The sequence below is a fragment of the Gossypium hirsutum genome, chromosome A10 (genome assembly GCF_007990345.1).
Source record: "Gossypium hirsutum isolate 1008001.06 chromosome A10, Gossypium_hirsutum_v2.1, whole genome shotgun sequence".
NCBI classification, from domain to species: domain Eukaryota; kingdom Viridiplantae; phylum Streptophyta; class Magnoliopsida; order Malvales; family Malvaceae; genus Gossypium; species Gossypium hirsutum.
In genome coordinates this window covers 76,990,556-77,007,469 of record NC_053433.1, presented here as the reverse complement: position 1 = coordinate 77,007,469, position 16,914 = coordinate 76,990,556, and the positions used below count along the sequence as shown (strand labels likewise).

At 35.3% G+C, this 16,914-nt stretch overlaps 1 non-coding gene across 1 annotated transcript; it reads left to right on the top strand.

Annotated features, from left to right (window-relative positions):
• The first annotated feature begins 14,176 nt into the window (after positions 1-14,176).
• Positions 14,177-14,283, top strand: LOC121209262 (small nucleolar RNA R71). Its single transcript, XR_005904378.1, has one exon. It is a non-coding gene; the product is annotated as a small nucleolar RNA R71 (small nucleolar RNA).
• The last annotated feature ends 2,631 nt before the right edge of the window (positions 14,284-16,914 follow it).

Below are 16,914 nucleotides of genomic sequence, written 5' to 3'. Positions count from 1 at the left end.
TTAGCTATATTGATTTCTACTGTTGCTTCAGAGTTTGCACTGAGGGACGTGTGCTTGATAAATATAGGAGTTTTTTAACTCCTAAAATTGTACAAGCTCTTCTGTGTACTCAAGATTGGATTCGAAAATCATCATCACAAGAAGACATCAAAAAGATTGAAGAACAAATCCAAGAGCTTGACAAGATTGAAAATGGTATATATATTGTTTTATTTTAATAGTTTCAATTTTTTACCATATCACTCCTACTTATTTAATTGATTCAATGTTTAGACTTTTCTTGGAATGCATCAGAGCGTACCCTAAATTCATGAGCTTTCGGGATTTGAAGGGTATGCTTACTATCTTATTCTTGTTAACTTACAATCTATTCATTTGTTTATATTATTTGATTTTTTTTAAATGCGTATATTTCTATTATATGCTAATTTTTTGCACATGTTTTTTTTGTTGGTAAAATGCAAATGGAGATCTTTTGGAGAGAAGAAATGGATACAAATTGAGAATATTAAAGACTTACATTTCAATTATATGTTAATTTTAATACTTATGTAATGTTTATAATTATGTAGTGATTCAATACTTTAATTCGGTTGATTCGGTTAATTTTATACTTATTTCAACCAAAAATAAATATATATATAATTATCGGTTAATTCGGTTAAACGACCGAATTAACGAAAAAATTTTTTGTTCGGTTAATTTTTTTTGAAAAAAATTCAGTTCGGTTAATGGTTAAACGTTTTGAAGGGTCGGTTAATTCGGTTAATAGTATTTCGGGTCGGTTAACCAACTGAATATCCCTAACAATTTGTGGTAATGATTTGCAAAAATTGAATTAAATTAATATTTCATGTATAAAATTACATAAAATTAAAATTCATGTATAACATCGTACTTAATTTTGAGATTTATCCGATATTAAATATAAATAAATATTATATATAATATACACAAAAGTAATAATATTATATAAGAAATGGAGAATTAGGCAATTAAAAATTAGTTTTGTTTGGTAATATTCAAATTTTGTTAAATTAATTGAGATATATTTAAGTTTTTTTGGGAAAAATTCAATAGTATTGAACAAAATATTGAAAGAAGTATAAAAAATAAAGGAAGAGATGGAACCGCTAAAGCCCGAGTCAATGCACTCTCCCCATAAACCTATGCCTACCTTCTCACTTCCTGATCGATGCCATTACCATCAAACAAAATAACAGAACTCAAAAAAGATGGCACAGTATCATAAACAATATGGTTTACATGGAATAAAGCCTCCCACGCTAAGGGTGAGCAGCTCTATTAGCACTTCAATGAATCCAATGAAAGTAAATGTGTTGGAAAGAAGACACAAGCCAGCCAGAATCATCGAGTATCAAACCAAACTCAAAGCTAACTGACTCAACTTTAAAGCATTAATCACCTCAATGTAGACTATATTATCGAAACCAGAAGTTTTGAGCCACGATAGGGCCTCGCAGATGCCTAACTACTTCGGCAATCACTGTACCACCTGCTGCTATTAGCTATTTCGACAACCCCCCATTCATATCACAAATTACAGCCCCGAAGCTCACCCTCTAATTAGCGGCATGCCAAGCCGCATCAACATTGCATTTAAGCAGCCCAAACGAGGGCTGATTCCACATAGCAACGGAACTAGGCTACGACACAGCAACGGGTAACAATCGTTGGTACATCACTCGTGAAGCTTCCCAATCGTGGATAAAACACGCAAAAGAAGGCCACCATTGATGTCACAGTCGCATCCTCCCCTCGCCAAAGATAACAATTCCGACAATACCACAAACTCCAAGCAGTCATCGCGACTCTTTCCAGCAAGCTGTTATCAGCAAAATCTAACAGCCCAAAAATCCAATGTGCCAAATCAGGGGCGAAGCAAGAAAACTTTTTTAGGGACTTATGAAATTTTAATTTTTCATAATTTATATCTTTATAATTTGTAAAAGATTAAATCAAAATTTTATAATTTTAGGAGGACAAAGTGTAATTTTTCCTTCATTAATTTAAAATTTTTAAAAAATTTTAAGAGCCTAAAATGTAATTTTACATTTTAGGGGGCCGGGGCCCATGCCAGCCCCTCCTGGGTTCGCCCCTGGTGCAAATGGCTTGGTATCAACAGTGACTACAAAAAGAGACCATTCTTGGGTGGCTAAGGAACAGGTTCAAAAAATGTGGGCACAGTCTTCAACTTCTTAGCAGCGTGGACATAAAACTAAAATCTCATAGTCTCTTTCGGTAAGTCGACACCACGAGGGCAAAAATCCCCGCAAATAGTGCCACAAAAACTCAACAACCTTAGGCAGAAAACGAGCATTCCACAAATGCAACCAAGGTCCCTTAACCTTAAAGCTAGCCGAACTTGGTTAGGAGTCAAAAACAAGTCAATATGCCAACGTAACAATGTACTCCCCGTTTTATCCAAGTGCCAAATAATCTTATCCCGGGGTTGTACCAAGTTGATGGATTGATTCAAAATACGGGTAAAAAGTACAGAATTGGGTAAACTATCAAAATAGTCAGGTTATATTTTAATTACTTATGTTTAAAATATTATGTTTTAAAAACTTACATTATTGTATTGTAACATTTTAGTCACTGAACGTTAATTTCGATTAACGATGTAATGGTAAAGTTGACATAACACGTTAAATCATCATTTCAAACGAAAATTTTAGGTTAAATTATACAATTAGTTCCTATATTTTTTTCGTTTTGAGCAATTTCATTTTTTTTCTTTTATATTAGTAATTGCTTAATTTGCAATTAACTTGGTAAACACATTTACTAATTTGGCAATCCCTTGAGTTTGATTCTTGGAATACTCGGGTGTTCCTTTGTAATACTATAAATATTACAACTCAACATTGCACACTTGCAATTACACTTGTCCATGGGCTGGGCCACCTGGCTCTACTTAAAGGCCTACTCGAAATGTGGGAGGGTTTTTACAAAAACATAGTCTCGAAAAATTGGCTTGGACAAAAAAATAAGGCCCGTTTAGGAAACGCTTCGGGCCTCGGATGAGGTTTTTTTTCTCGAGCCTGACTCGAATTTGCAAAAAAAATTGTTGCTTTACTGCTGTTTTGCTATTGTTTTTCCATTGTTTTGCTAACATTTCACAACTATGTTGCTATTATTTTATTGTTATTGTTTGAATATTGTATAACTCTTATTTTATTGTTAATTTTACTACTCGTTTAGAGGCATTTGCTTGTTAAATTGCACCTATCTTAGTGTTATTTAAGTATAAATTTTTTTAAAATTTATTTTCAATTTGTTGGGAAACATATATTTTGATGTTCTTAGTATTTTTGGTGTATTATATTTAAAATTTTATATAAAAAATAAAATCAAAATTTTAATATGGGCAGGTCGGACTGGGTCTAGATTTTAGCATCCTAGTTAGGCTTGGGCAAAAACTTAAGCCCATTTTTCGAGTCAAGTCTGGGCCTATCAATCGGGCCTAGAATTTTGTTGAGACTCGGCTCGAAACCCGACCCAACCTATGGACAACACCCATTTAAAATTAAAGCCACACTTTTAAATTGTTTTATAAAATTGTTTGTTTTGTGCACACACGCGTATGCAGTCATTGCTTACTAATTTTTTTTTTACTTTATCTAAAAACATATCTTTCCGTAGCACCGATATTAAGTACTCTTCGGTTCGGTTCTTTAGCGGGTTTATTGATAGATATCAATTATTCCTTTCCGGATGCGTTAACATTCCCTTTTTTTTTAAATTCTAGTTATTGCGGCGGGACGAGGCAAAAAAGATTAGATCGAGATACAATAAAATATCTGTGACTACTCTCTCATCCCCCGTTTTATTTTATTTTATTTTATAGTTTTTTTTAAAGAATTAGATAAAATAAATAAGAAAGGTAGAATGAAAAAGTGGATTCAACTTCACCGAAACTCGAGTTCAAGCTCCAATTAAATTACTAGTAGAGCGAAAAGAGAAATGTGGCTGGAACAACAGTATCCTACAAGATACTTAAAGAAAATACCGTCATGTGGTTTGATTCTAAATAGAGTTAGAAATAGTTGTATTACTTATTCTTATTATTTACCATTACTACAAATCTATATTGGTTTACTATATTGATTGCAATGAAATCTTTCAGGATTTGGTTTTGAGTTAGCAACTTTTATTTCTTTCTTTTTTTTCATTCCTTTCTTCTTCACTTTTGATCGGAAAATAGAAAAGTTATGTGAATTAAAAACTCAAAGGAGGTTCATGGACAAGAGTAAAGATGTATGAGTAATGATTATTTTGGAATGTACCAGTTGTGTTTGAAACGGCGTTAATAAGGAATCAACGGGTATTTCTAGGTATATTACTCAAAAAAATCGACAGAATACGCCCAGTCTATTGGAATTGAAGAAATTTTGCCCCTATTGTTACAAACATACAATTTACAGGGAGATAAAGAAATAAATCAAATCAAGTGCTCGTATGTCACCACATTCCAAGAATATGAAAATATGACATTAGGTATATAATTTATTAAATATATAATTATTTACATATAACGCATATTTTATTTATATATTATTCTATATTATTAATATATTTTAATTTATATATATTTAAATTATATATTTATATGATAAATAGTAAAAAATTTAAACAAACCAAATCCTATTTATTATATTAATTCTATAATTTGAATTTTTAAAATAGGATTTTAGAAATAAAGATAGTGATAGGATTCTTTTTAGAAACAAGGAATAAAGAAATCATGGATAAATCCAAGCGACTCTTTCTTAAATCCAAGCGATCTTTTCGTGGGCGTTTGCCCCCGATACAATCGGGGGATCAAATTGATTATAGAAACATGAGTTTAATTAGTTGATTTATTTGTGAACATTAAAAAATATTATCTAGCTGAGTAAATAGATTGACCTTAAAACAACAAAGATTAATTATATTTCTAAAAAACAAGCTCGTATTTTATCTTCGTTACTCTTTCTTAATAATGAGAAACAGTTTGAAAGAAGCGAGTCGACCACTAGAACTACTGCTCTTAGAACCAGAAATAAATAGGCTTACCCTTCCAATTAATTCAAAATTATCAAACGTAGACTGATGCTTTAGTCAAAAAATCCAATAATAAAACTTGTTGTGTTGTAAGAAAAAATAAATAAAAGAATCAAATCCAGTTGGGAAGAAAAAAAATATGTTTTTATTGAGCATCTTCTCTCATCTTATTTTTATGACCTTATCAGAATCATAATTTTTTATCATATTAATTTCTACTCTACCTTCCCCGAGTTCATTCTTGAGGGAACCCTATTTCATTTAAAGCATTTTTTTGGATTCCTTCCGATCTCCCTATTTTCTAATCTCGTTGGAAATCATATAAAGACAATTCCTATTTGAGATAGCTATTTGTGCAAGTATTTTTTGATTCAGAAGCAATTTTTTCTTGTACAGATTGTGTATTAATCTACTATAACTATAAGATACCATCACTCTGCGAATTTGTGCAAGTTTGTGATTCAGAAGCAACTATGTCTTGTACAGATTGTGTATTAATCTACTATAACTATAGGATACCCCCACTCCGCGAATTACTGCATTTATTCGAATGATCCACAAACGACGAAAATTCTTTTTTTTTCTCTATCTATCCCGATGAGCCGCAACCAAAGCTCTTATTCTTTGTTGAGTAATAGTTTGAGTAAGTCTTGAATGAGACCCTCGAAAGCTTGATGCAAATAAACTAATTTTTGTTCCACGTCTACGAGCTATATATCCCCGTTCAATTCTAGTCATTGAATCAAAGAAATTTTTACGAATAACTAATTTTTTATTTCAGTTATTCTTTTCTAGTCTATTAATAACAAAACGGATTCTTCCAATGTATAAAATAAAAGTTCCAATGGTTTTTGTTACTCTAACCGTCCTGACCACGATTTTTCCTTTTTTTCTAGGCATTTCATTTCGCCTTGAAATAAGAAATTGTATTGATACTAGGTATAAAAAAAACATATTAACTAAAATAAAGGAGTAAATAAAAATAGATAAATAAATAGTGGGTTCCATTGTTTCTATGGTTACTTCTTAAACGGCGAGGTCCTCACCACACACCGGAGCTCATCCCTTCATTTAATTGGTAACTTGTACAGTTCACACTCTTCAACTCTACTCATAAATTTTCCAATAATAGATCTTTCACAATGAGATCTATCTTACACAGTAACAGTATGTAAGTATGAGGATTAATTGGGCAACTAACCTTGTTGGTCAATTCTTTGCAAGAGTCTGCTACCAATGGGGAATTTTTTCTCATATTAAATTCCAAGATTGAATTTGCACTAATGGAAACCATAAATTTCATACACAATAGAAAGATATGGTCGATCTATCTTTTTTAGATATTGAATGGACGAACCCCATTCTATTCATTGGTACAGATCATTGATACTGAAAAAGTTGTTTCTTTTTTCTTAGCCCATGATCTGAACAAGTCGCACATACACCCTAGTACATGTTCCTCAGCACTGAGGACATTCCCCAAAAGTAGGGATTCAGTGACATTTCTAATTGGCTTTCTTGCATTTCTAATAAGTTGTTTCATAGTTAGCATACTAAATCATATACATAATAGACTAGTTTAGATCGATACCAACCAGATGATTATGAATTATTTCTATTTCTATTTAATAGATTAATAAAATATTGACCCCTTAGGCTTAAGTTAATAAGGAAAGGAAGAAGAGAGATTAAATCAATCTTAATGATACGTGATATTCGTGACAGGTTTTAAATAGTTATAATGAATCGTTCTTGAAACTAACTATTATCACGATGAAGGCAAGTGTACCTATCGAACAGTAGTATAGCTTTAGCAAGACCGGATTATCGAACCCAAAGGAACTAAAAGTACTAGTATCAACTTTCTTTTTATTATCTAGCCTAAAAAATAAAAGGGTTTTGTTTATCTAACTAATTAATTAAACTAAGAAATCACAGAAAAGAAATTTGGGGAAAATACTTTTGGAAAACTCGATTGATTAAGACAATACCTAAGGAAAAATCCACCTAGACTTCACTTGTTATTTGACTCTGAATCAGACGATTTATTCATTTAACTTGTTTCGTAGAGATCCCTAAGTTATATTATTATCTCTCTCGAGACTAACAACGTTTAACCCTAGATTGAATAATTGAATTCTCTTTCTAATTAACGCCCTAAGGTTGTATTAACTCGATCTATGGATCCCCTTATTAGGTTTCACCGTAATCCGACAAAATCTTGTCACCCTATCTCTAAGCGCACAATCAACTCTGCTTAATTATGACAAATTTACTCTTAGACAGAGTCTATTCCTCCTCTGAATAAGAGCTTAACTTGAATCAATATCCTGGAATATCAAAACAAGAATTAAGAACACATAATTAAGAACAAGTCAAATATTTATCATACAATTCAGATAATAATAACAAGATCCGTCTTAGGTTTCATTCCCCTTAGGTATTTAGGGGTTTTAGTTCATACTAATGAAAGAAAACATCTCAAAAAAATAATAAAAAAACATAAGAAAACCCAAAACTCCTGAGGGAATTTGAAGGGAGATCTTCAGTCTTGATGGTGAATCTGGCTTTTGAGATGGATCGATCGGCTTTCCTTGAGCAATTCCTTACTTCATCCTGTGCGTCCCCCTTCATAAGTGCCTCATCAAGTGTTTAAATAGGCTTTGGAATGCCTAAGAGCCCTCAAAATTGGCCTTTTCCGAATTGGACTAAACTTGGGTTCGACAGGGACACGCCCGTGTGACACGCCTGTGTGCGATTACTTTAAGCTGTGGTCAAGCCTGTTAAATAGGCACGGGCGTGTGGTCTACCTGTGTGAGTCGTGCTTTGATTCTACCAAATTGACACGGCTGTGTGGTCTGCCCGTGTGAGGAAGTCTAGGCCGTGTTGATTTCGTACGTTGGCCCATTTTCTCTGTTTTTGGCCCGTTTCTCATTCCTTTCACTCTCCTATGCTCACCTAAGTATAAAACATGAAATTAAGGCATTAGGAGCATCTAATTTACCAAATTTAAGGATAAGTCATCCATAAAATATGCTAAGCATGGGATAGAAATATGTATGAATTACGGTTTATCAAATACCCCCACACTTAAGCATTTGTTTGTCCTCAAGCAAAATTCTCAACTCATAATCAAAATAAATTATTCTCAACTTATAATTCTTATCAATAATATCTCAAACTAATCCATAGGTAATCATACATTGAAAATTCAACTGAAAGAACATCAAAGTTTCAAACATTCCAAGTTGAGCATTTTATCATGAAAACATAGGTGTCTCCCATCATCTAAGTAATTACCTTTGATTCAAAATATCAAAAAGTTTCACATCCTCACTAAAGATTCACTCAAATCACTCGAGGTGTTTAAGGACAATAGATGAAGCACTCAATAATCAATAATGAAAAGTCATTACCATAGGCTTACATGAAAATCAAATCTCCACCACTATAAATTGAAATGAAACATCAATCAAAAGGTCTATAGAAGGTTGTAACGTGGCTTTGGTTAGAGGGTGTGGTCACAAACTGAAAGAAAGGGTTAGAATCGAGATTGAATTGAAAAATTGCTTAACTAGAAAAATGACTAGTCATCAATTGCGTACAACAGAGCTTTTTCTTAGAATATGAAATTTAACTTCTTTAGCTCAGAAGATCACTACTACTAATATGTATACGTGTATTTTTTTAAGAACAAGCCAAATTAAAAAATAGAATAAAACATAGCTAAGCAACTATTCCAACTCAAATCTCGAAAAAAACATAGATCAAATTAATTTAGAGGATTTCAACAATAATGAGTTATGGGTTAATATTTAAGGTAAATCAATGAATAGGTTGTTAAGCTCAAGGGAGTTCACTAAGGGTTAATTGTGAAGGTAGGCTTTTATGGAGTGAGTGGGTTAAACCTAAGTGCCTTTATCATTTTGACATATCAAATCAAATGATGTGGTCTTGACATGCATAATCAAGCAAGTTCTAGAATAACAATTCAATACTGACGCACTCATAATGAAAGTGAGCATGAAAGAAATAATAGATGCTCTAAAGGCTCAAGATCTCACAAAAATTATGGCTTTTTGATGTTTAAACTTGTGAATTCCAACTTAAAATAATACCTAAACTTAAGGGAACAACCTAAAAGTTTTTAATTCTTCGAAAATCAACTTATCATGCTTGATTCCCTAATGTCTTAAAGTTTAAAAAATCAATGCATAAATGTCTATGTTTTAATTCAAGATATATCAATAAACATTATAGACTAATTGGAATTCATTCTAACAATGATATGAGAAGATCGCATGAGAATAAAATAAAATTCAGGGATTTTTCTGATATAAAAGACCCTCCCCCACACTTAAGATGTACATTGCCCTCAATGTACAAAGGTAGATATATTGAAAAAGATAGATTTATAATCATAAGATAGGAAGAGAAGTGAAACTTCCTGAATGATGAATGAATTCCTTGAACTGGAGTTTTGGAGAATAATCGGCGTGAGAGTGGAGGAGGATACTCCGGTGGTGTTAGAGGTTCATTAGTCCATAAGTCCTGCACCAAAAGAATATTATATATGGTGGTAGCTATGCTCGTGGTCGAGCAGGACATGGCAGTCGTAGAGAACCTTTCCCGGTGGAGTTTTTAGTTCCTATGTGATGACAAGCTTGAGGAGCTCTTTATAACTATGACAAAATCAGGAACTTTTTAGGAAGTATAAGGAAACATAATTACTCGTAATGGAATAACCAAAAGTTGATAATTGTAAAATAAAAATTATAAAATCTAATAGAAATAGGCTTAAAGAAAAAATAAAAAGTAGTCTTAAAATAGAATAAAAATAAAAACATAAAATAATAAATAAAAGTTTCTAAACATGTTCACCACTAGATGGGTCACGAGGTGGAGGTGGCGATGAGATGTGGAAGTGCTGACAAATTTGCTATAAAGTAGCATCAATGTTATTGAAGCACTAAAAATACTGTTGCTCGAATCGGGTAAGGCGTTCAGAGATGTCAGCGTATGAAGCCGCTGCATGAACTAGACGAGAGGGTGGTGGTGGCTGAGACGGTGGGTCCTCATGACGTGGAGGGACATCATCAGTCATGTCCTTAGGGTCTCCCTCCTTGGCTGATTGGACGAGGCGATACTGAGGAGGGTGGGTTCCTTGGCGCTTCTCGATCATCGTCATACTAAGCATGCTCGAGATGCCTTATGGGAACATCTGGCCAATAAGAGTAAGGGAGGATGATTGGCCTGCTGTGTTGAGGAGCCCGAAGTACCGTGCCAGTCAAGTCAGGTAGGGGCCAATGGAGATGACCCCCTTCCGATGTCGCTCCGTCTGGTGGTGAATGGCGAGGGCAATAAAGTAGGCGAGGTCGAGTACATGCCCGTTTGCCATGCTCCATAGAAAGTAAGCGTCATGAATGTTAACGACACCGGTGCTCTCTTGATGTCCTGTCAAAGTGTGTGCCAAGATGGAGTGTAGGTACCTCAAGGAGGGAGAGAGAGCCGATGCCTTGGAGCGGCTCGGGTCGTAGGTGGTTGAACCGGGGACCAAAATGTACCAGCACTTCTAGGGAGAGTAGTGGATGTGGCGACAGAGAGTGTTGAGGTCGTTCTCATTCATGAACTCCTCTATGTACAGGACCAAAGCTATATCAAACTCGAGCACACTCAACTGGCAGACTAAACTGCCGAGACGGAACTAGACTGTTCCAGGATCATCAAAGTTGGTCATGACATCTTGAACATGGAATGTCGAGCAAAGTTCAAGTGTGAGCTCAAGGTACGTCGGCTCGATGATGGCAAAGAAGAGGTCCCATGGATCGGTTGTCAAGAGTGCTCGTACATCGTCAGCCAACTGGACTTGTTCAAGCGTTGTCTAGTCAATGCAGTGGCCCACACCTAAAGGTCAGGCCCGTAGGATTTGGAATAGTTCCTCCTAATTTCCAGGTGGAAATTGGAGGTATGGGTGGCAAATTTCAGCAGTAGAGCCCAAGGAAGACACCCCTTTCTGCTTTTTTGAAGCGGGGACAGTAGTTTTCTTGCCACGTGAGCTTGACATGGTATGCCTGAAAGAAGAACAAAGAATGTAACATAACTAACTAACTAAAGAAGTACTCATGAATATAGTTAAACTAACTAGTCTAACTAACAATACTCAGCAGTTTAATCTAAATGATAGAAGTTTATATAGCAATTGACATAATAAAAGCATGATTATTTTCAACATGAAATGACTGAACTAGACTCTATGGGAACACACAAAAAGAACGAATGTATCAGAAAGCATTGACTAAAATGGCAAAGAATAAACGTATAACCATGACTATAGTGAGAACTATGAATATAAATAAAAAAATCTGCCAAATAAAACCATAAGAATCATAAAATTAGTAAAAGAGATGAAGAAAATAGAGAGGAAAGAGTAAACAAACACTAAAAAAGATGAGAATGGATGTCGAAAATGAAATTGAAGACGGCGCACGGGCGTGGCAGGGAGGCCATGTAAATTTGCAGCGGCTAAGGTTAGGGATTTTGTGTGAAGATGATGATGAATAGTAAAGGGTATTTATAGATTTTGGGACACACGGCCAGGGGACACGCCCATGTTCCCCAATTTTTGCCCCTCTGGTTCGCGAATTTTGAACTTGGGCGTGTCTGACATTTTTCCCACACCCGTGTTCCTTGGGCGTGTGGGTGCATACGACCGTGTCGCACTGCCGTGTCTGTCTTCATTCACTTCTCCCACGCCCGTGTTAATCTGACAGGTTCGACCACGGGTTCTAGATACGGGCGTGGCAAATGCCTGTGCTATTTTCTTAGGTTTAACTATGGTTCTAAGACACGGGCGTGTCACATGCCCGTGTTGTTTTGGCAGGTTCGCTCACGGTCCTAACGCAAGGCCGTGGTTACTTATCGCATCCCGTGTTGGGGAAAATTTCACCCTGTTTTCAAACGGCCTAAGGCACGCCCGTGTACCTAGCCGTGTGTGCTTTAGAAAGCCTGCGTTCTATGAGTCATTTAGTCTGTTAGATGTTAAAACTAAAATTTAAAGAAATTAATATTGTTAGTGCTCGGGTTGCCTCCCGAGAAGCGTTTATTTATAGTCTAAGCTCGACTTACCTCTCTGGTGTGTGATCATGGTGGTTCGAGGAGTTTATACTTCTCATTCCTGCTATGAATCCTATCAAAATAAGGTTTTAGGTGGGTATTGTTTACCTTAAAGGTGCTGAATTTGGGATGACTTACCTCGACTGTACCAAATGGGAAAATGCTAAGTACCGTAAGAGGAATTTCTTCATTCGGTTTGGCAATGTCAATGTGAGGATCTACAGGATCTAATTAAACTTTATCTCCAACCTTAAGTTGATTTGGTGAGGCATTGAGCTCATTCTGGCGTAGTTTTGGTTTATTGTGTTTTCTCGGTTTAAATGTCAGCCATTCATCTAACTCCTCGATTCGTAATCTTCGTTCTTCATGGGTAGATTCTTTGTTGTGGATTGAACATAGCTCATGTCTATCCTTCGAACTTATTTCCTGCAAAATAGGTTGCACTGTATGATAAGTCTTAGTAGAACAATTTGTACAATCACCTTTAATTTTATGTGTTGTTCAGGTTGCGAGCTTGAAGGTTGATTGTTTCGTCTCCTACCCGAAGTGTGAGTTCACCTGTGCCAACATCAATAATTGTTCTAGTAGTTGCTAAAAAGGGCCTTCCCAAAATTAAAGGAATATTATTGTCCTCTTCTACGTCTAAAACAACAAAATCAACTAGGAATATCGATTTGTTAATTTTAACAAGTATGTCTTCAATGATACCCCTAGGAAATCTGACAGTTTTATCTGCTAATTGAATGATCATCCTAGTTTGTTTGGGTTTCCCTAGACCTAGTTGCTTAAACAATTTGTAAGGCATAACATTGATACTAGCCCCTAGATCAACCAACGCATTATTAACATCTAAACTACCAATTAAACAAGGAATCGTAAAAATCCCTGGATCTTTTAGTTTGTTAGGTAGCTTATTCTAAAGAATGGCTGAGCAAACCGCGTTTAGCTCCACATGCAACCTTTCATCTAACTTTCATTTATTTGCTAGAAGCTCCTTTAAAAATTTGACTGCATTTGGCATCTGCAAGAGTGATTCAATAAACGCTAGGTTAATATGTAGTTTTTTTAAAAGTTTAAGGAATTTACCAAATTGTTCATCTGAGCGGTCTTTCCTTGTCGCATTGGGGTATGGCACACGAGGTTTATATTCTGTACTTACCAATTTTTGTTCATTTTGGCCTACCTCATTCTTACATTTGCTTACCACCGGTTCTGGCCTTGGTTTTGCCACTAACCCTTCCTCATCATGAATGGCAATTGCGTTGAGTTGCTCCCCTGGGTTAGATTCAGTGTTGCTTGGCAGGCTACCTTGTGGTCATTCGGAAATCAACTTGGCGAGCTATCTAATCTAAGTTTCGAGCCCTTGGATTGATGCTTGTTGATTTTTGAGTATCGTCTCAGTATTCTAAAAATGAGTCTCTGACACCAAGATGAATTCGGTTAGCATCTCCTCAAGGTTCGGCTTTTTCTCATACTGGTATGGTGGTTGCTAAAAGCCTGGAGGGGGTGGTGGTTTTTGATTTCCTTAGCCTCCCCATGAAAAATTTGGATGATTCCTCCAACCTAATTTGTAAGTATTGTTATAATGATCTTTTGAGATCGAGGATTATCACCCATGTAATTTAACTGCTCGTTCTCCATGTTGTGGTCATAAGGTGGGTATTCTGAATTGCTCGATCCACCTCCATTTGCTTCGCACTGCATTACTAGGTGAACCTATGAAGAACTAAGAAAACCATCAATTTTCTTATTCAAGAGTTCTACTTGATTGGAGAGCATAGTGACCGAATCGACGTTATTGACACCGGCTGTTTTCATTGGCTTTGTCCTCATGACTTGCCACTGATAGTTATTCAGTGACATCTCCTCTATAAACTCATAAGCATCTTCAGGTGTTTTATTATTGATGGTTCCGCCAGCAGCTATGTCAACCATTTGTCAAGTTGAAGGATTCAGGCCATTATGAAAGGTTTGAACCTGTAGCCAGAGTGATAACCCATGGTGAGGGCATCTTCGCAAAATGTCTTTGTATCTCTCCCATGCATTGTAGAGTGTCTCTAAATCCATCTGCAAAAAAGAAGAGATATCATTACGTAATTTAGCCGTTTTAGCTGGTGGAAAATATTTTAGTAAAAATTTTTCGGTCATTTGCTCCCAAGTAGTGATTGACCCCCGTGGTAATGAATTCAACCACTGTTTAGCTTTATTTCTCAAAGAAAAAGGGAATAACCGAAGGCGAATGGTGTCATCCGAAACACCATTAATTTTAAATGTATCGCATAGTTCCAAAAAGTTTGCCAAGAGAGCGTTGGGATATTCGTCTTACAAACCATCAAACTAAACAAATTGCTGTATCATTTGAATTATGTTAGGTTTCAGTTCAAAAGTAGTTGCAGCTACAGCAGGTCTAACTATGCTCGATTCAATTCCTGTTAAAGAATGTTTAGCATAATCATACATAGTGCGCGAAGCAGGATTCTGATTTATTGGATTAACAGCAATCTCAGGCGGTATCAGGTTTTCCTAATTTTCAGTCATCTCTTCGGTTGTAGTTTGAATATCGTCCTCTTGCTCGTCCGCTGTGTATCTTAAGCTTCGCCTTATTTCTCTTTGGTTTCTGTGAACTATGCGATCGATCTCACTGTCAAAAAGTCCTGACGGGTTTCTTCTAGTCATAAACTATAAGAACCTGCCAGAAAAAGGGGAAAAGAAGAATTAGTAATAAAAATTAGAAATAAATTTAAATTGCAGTAAAAGTAAATGGCTAAAGTAATAAAAATTGAGTGTTCCTAATATCTTAATTCCCCGGAAACGGTGCCAAAAACTTGATACGTGATATTCGTGACAGGTTTTAAATATTTATAATGAACCGTTCTTGAAACTAACTATTATCATGATGAAGGCAAGTGTACCTATCGAATAATAGTATAGCTTTAGCAAGACCGGATTATTGAACCTAAAGGAACTAAAAGTACTAGTATCAACTTTCTTTTTATTATCTAGACTAAAAAAATAAAAGGGTTTTGTTTATCTAACTAATTAATTAAACTAAGAAATCACAGAAAAGAAATTTGGGGAAAATACTTTTTGGGAAACTCTATTGATTAAGACAATACCTAAGTAAAAATCCACCTAGACTTCACTTGTTATTTGACTCTAAATCAGACGATTTATTCATTTAACTTGTTTCGTAAAGATCCCTAAGTTATATTATTATCTCTCTCGAGACTAACAACGTCTAACCCTAGATTGAGTAATTGAATTCTCTTTCTAATTAACGCCCTAGGGTTGCATTAACTCAATCTATGGATCCCTTTATTATGTTTCACCCTAATCCGGCAAAATCTTGTCACCCTATCTCTAGGCGTGCAATCAACTCTGCTTAATTATGACAAATTTACTCTTAGACAGGGTCTATTCCTCCTCTGAATAAGAGCTTAACTTGAATCAATATCCTGGAATATCAAAACAAGAATTAAGAACACATTATTAAGAACAAGTTAAATATTTATCATACAATTCAGATAATAATAACAAGATCCGTCTTAGGTTTCATTCCCCCTAGGTATTTAGGGGTTTTAGTTCATACTAATGAAAGAAAACATCTCAAAAGAATAATAACAAAACATAAGAAAACCCAAAACTCCTGAGGGAATTTGAAGGGAGATCTTTAGTCTTGATGGTGAATCTAGCTTTTGAGATGGATCAATCGACTTTCCTTGAGCAATTCCTTGCTTCCTCCTGTGCGTCCCCCTTCCTAAGTGTCTCCTTAAGTGTTTAAATAGGCTTTGGAATGCCTAAGAGCCCTCAAAATTGGCCTTTTCTGAATTGGACTAAACTTGGGTTCGGCAGGGACACGCCCGTGTGACACGCCCATGTGCGATTACTTCAAGCCGTGGCCAAGCCTGTTAAATAGGCACAGGTGTGTGGTCTACCCGTGTGAGTCGTGCTTTGATTCTACCAAATTGACACAGCCGTGTGGTCTGCCCGTGTGAGGAAGTGCAGGCCATGTTGATTTCGTACATTGGCCCATTTTCTCTATTTTTGGCCCGTTTCTCGTTCCTTTCACTCTCCTATGCTCACCTAAGTGTAAAACATGAAATTAAGGCATTAGGAGCATCGAATTCACCAAATTTAAGGATAAATCATCCATAAAATATGCTAAGCATGGGATAGAAATATGTATGAATTATGGTTTATCACTTAATTAAATTGTGGATTGGTGTTAAATCTTTGCTATTGCTATTTGTTATTTAACTTATTTAACAACTACAAGATCCACAATTTCATGAGCTTGGGCTTCTGTTACTGACATGAAAACAGATCTTTCCATGTCTTCGTATACAACCCATAGGGGCTTGCCTGTTCTTTGTACATAAACCCTTGTAAGGCTTTCGCAAAGTTTCATTAGTTTTTCCGCTTTTAAGATTAATTCTCCTATTTGTGCCTCATAAAAAGAACTAGCAGGTTGATGGATCATTACCCTGATGATATAACATAATAAAAGGTTCTTCTAACTCACATAATCAATCAAGAAAAATAGCTAAAAGATAATAAGAAAAAAAAAAGATAGAATTGAACAACCGTACAGGCATATTTTGTGCATTGTATACGGCTTTACAATGGAATTCTCTTTTTTCTTTCATCGAAAAAAGAAAAACAAGAAAATATAGAGAGCATCTATTAGACCTAGATCATTAAATAATCCAATTAGCACCCTTCTTTTTTTTT